The sequence below is a fragment of the Triticum aestivum genome, chromosome 3D (assembly GCF_018294505.1).
Source record: "Triticum aestivum cultivar Chinese Spring chromosome 3D, IWGSC CS RefSeq v2.1, whole genome shotgun sequence".
Lineage (NCBI taxonomy): Eukaryota > Viridiplantae > Streptophyta > Magnoliopsida > Poales > Poaceae > Triticum > Triticum aestivum.
Window position 1 is genome coordinate 393,579,380 of NC_057802.1, and position 2,987 is coordinate 393,582,366.

The 2,987-nt window shown below is 47.2% G+C and overlaps 1 pseudogene; it reads right to left on the minus strand.

Annotated features, from left to right (window-relative positions):
* The window catches only part of LOC123076322 (subtilisin-like protease SBT5.6), a 21,941-nt pseudogene extending 19,475 nt beyond the window's left edge, over positions 1 to 2,466 (minus strand).
* Between the last annotated feature and the right edge of the window lie 521 nt (positions 2,467 to 2,987).

A 2,987-nucleotide genomic window follows, 5' to 3' on the forward strand; every position in this document is an offset into this window, starting at 1 on the left:
GTTAGATTTGAAAATGGGCCCTTTAGTACCGGTTCGTGCCATGAACCGGTACTAATGCCTCAAAGCCTTTAGTACCGGTTGGTGCCACCAACCGGTACTAATGGGCATCGCACCCTTTAGTCCCGGTTCGTGGCACCAACCGGGACTAAAGGGCCCAGGTGAACCGGGACTAATGCCTTAGCCGCACGAACCGGGACCAATGCTCACAGTAGTCCCGGTTCGTGACTGAACCGGGACTAATGTGAATATTGCCCTGTGACGAAAGCCCTGTTTTGTACTAGTGAATACCCTTTTCGGAGAGAATACTCCAGATCTATTGATTGTGATTTAGTTGTGGCATTTATTTTTATTTAGTACGAATACTCACCTAATGAATCTATTTACAAATCTAAATATCACCAACTTGCAGATTAGCTTATGCTACTGTTGAATTTTTACTTATCGTGTTATTCTTATTTTTGAGCTTGCAGGCCTGGCACATTCTGTTTCCAAATATATTATGCCTATCTAATCATTTGGCGTCTCAGGCACAAGAGCATGAGGTGTTTGCACCAATTGTTTTCTTCACACCAAGGCCATGGCTTTGATCATCGATGGACGTCACCGATCACCTATTCTAACTTCTGGCAAGTACCCGATGATACATGATGCCACCAGCTCTTGTGATGTACCGTGTAAACTACCGTGTGATCTCCCTCTTCTTTTGTGAACACGGCCTCTTTGGCACGTCTATCCATCCTTTTGTACTCAATATCTACCTTGTACCAACATTGCATTCTTTAATTTACCATGTACGAACATTTGCATCCTTTAAATATGTTTACTATAGTTCTGGTCGCTATGGAGATGTGTTGGTACTATCATTCGGTATCCATTGATGATCTCTTGCTCCTATTATATGTGAATATTTTTTTCGTTATCCCTGCTTGAGAAAAACGTCGGGACCGGCACCCTCGCGCCAAGGCGCGATACCGATCTAGTATATACTAGCCTGAACAAACCGACCAACCAATCTTCCAACGATACCAAAATGCACGATGCAGTGCGCACGAATACACTACTAATAGCTGATTATACCAACAAAAAGCTTGCCACACAGCTGACCTGTTGCAGGAGGAGGAATTGAAGGAATCTCCTCCTTGACACACTCCCTTCCACCGCGCGGGCACTGGCCCTAGCCCTTCGTCGCCGAAGCTCCTCGACTCCGGCCAGATCCCTGTAGCGTCAAACAGTCGCTTCTTGTCAAAGCAGTTCAGTTTCATTTCCCCTGTTTGCCAAAGCAGTTCAGTAGAATTCAGCAGAGCCTTCTCACCGGAGTCCAGCGTGCCTACGATGACATTCTCGCCGGCGTGAGCGCCAGACGGCAGCCAGCCCTTGCTGAGCCCTTCCTCCAAGCCCACAAACTCCCAAGACCTCGTGGTGTGGGGGGACCACTTCCCGTCGCTCCGAAAGGCAGACACTACCTCAGTCCTCTCTGCAGGACACGCCACATGCATCAGCCAAACGAACGCACAAAGACATAGAGGCAACAGTGGTGGATTAATCGCAGTATTACTCCCTCCCTTCCAAAATACTTGACTTTCGTTTGTTCAAAAATGGATGTACCTATATACTAAAACATGTCTAGATACATCTACATTTTGACAAATGAAAGGCATGTATTGTGGAACGGAGAGAGTATTATTTATCGTGTATGGATTTTTGAGAAAACCCTAGTGTCACCGTAGACACTACCTCAGTCCTGTCGGTAGGACACTACCTGAAAGCTTTGTGGCTTGGTCGTCCGAGAGAAGGGCCGCGAAGCCATTCAGGCTGTGCTTGTAGCTGTACAGCAGCGACGCCCGTGCCTCCACCTCGCTGGTGAACCACCGAGAGAGCGTGTGAATGACTAGTTGCGACTTGTACACGAAGCCGGACTAGCTAGTGTCCATTATCAGCAAGAATCGCACGGCAAATGTAGAGGACGTGCGCGCCGCCATGTACGATCATGGTATGGATGCATACGTTCCTTCATTAATGGATGCGTACGGACCTGCCCTTGACGGAGAGGAGGAGGGCATGGTGATCATCAAGGACGGTTCCCTTCGACTTGGCTCCGGCATGCTCGCCCAGATACACTATATAGACCTGCCCACAACGGCGATACGAAAGTTTAGTATCCGTCCCTTCCGCAAAGCATGCAGCTCACACAAAATTAAACGATACAAAAGCATCATGAACGGCAGGACGGAGCTGGCCATGATCTAATCAAACTGAACCCGTGAGAAATCTGTTGATCAACAACGAAAAATGGATTGATCGAGAGGATGACCTGGCTTTGCTTGGTCGTCGAGGCAGAGGCAGTGAAGAGGGAAAAGAGGAAGAGGAAGAACACAAGTCCGGACATGGCTGGTTGTCCGCTGCCTCCTCCTGTCGTCTTCATCGGTACGCCGTAGCTCGCTCTGTGCTTCGACGGCTTGGAGGCTGTTTATATGTCCACTATACAGACACAGGTTCTGTGGCGAGGCGATGGAGAGGGCAAAAGGGACATCGGCGGAATAGTTTGACTCTCCGATACTATCTTTTGCTTCTTGTATTTTATTATTTGTAATTTCCTGCTCTCTTCCCTGTATTCCTTTTTCCTTTTGGCGGAAGAATCTTCCCTAGCTTCAACTTGAAGCTGTGATGAGTTAATTAACTTGGATATTTTGGTCTGGATTCGATACATATACTCTTCACTCTTGGCATTTTCACCAACAACAAAAAAGCTAGTCTGACACTCATATCGCATCCACTAGTTTCTTATTTTGGAGAATAATCCACTAGCACTTTAGCTACATGTGAGTCGGCTGAAAATTCTTTTTGGATCAGTCGATTTTGTGGCCGTCCGATTCTGCTTTGAGATTTGTGCTGTTTGGTTTTTCTCTGTGTCGTTTCAGTGGTGAGTTGGGCTGTGTGGAATCAATTGACCCCTTTTTTGGTCAGTCGAATTGCGTATTGGGCTCGTT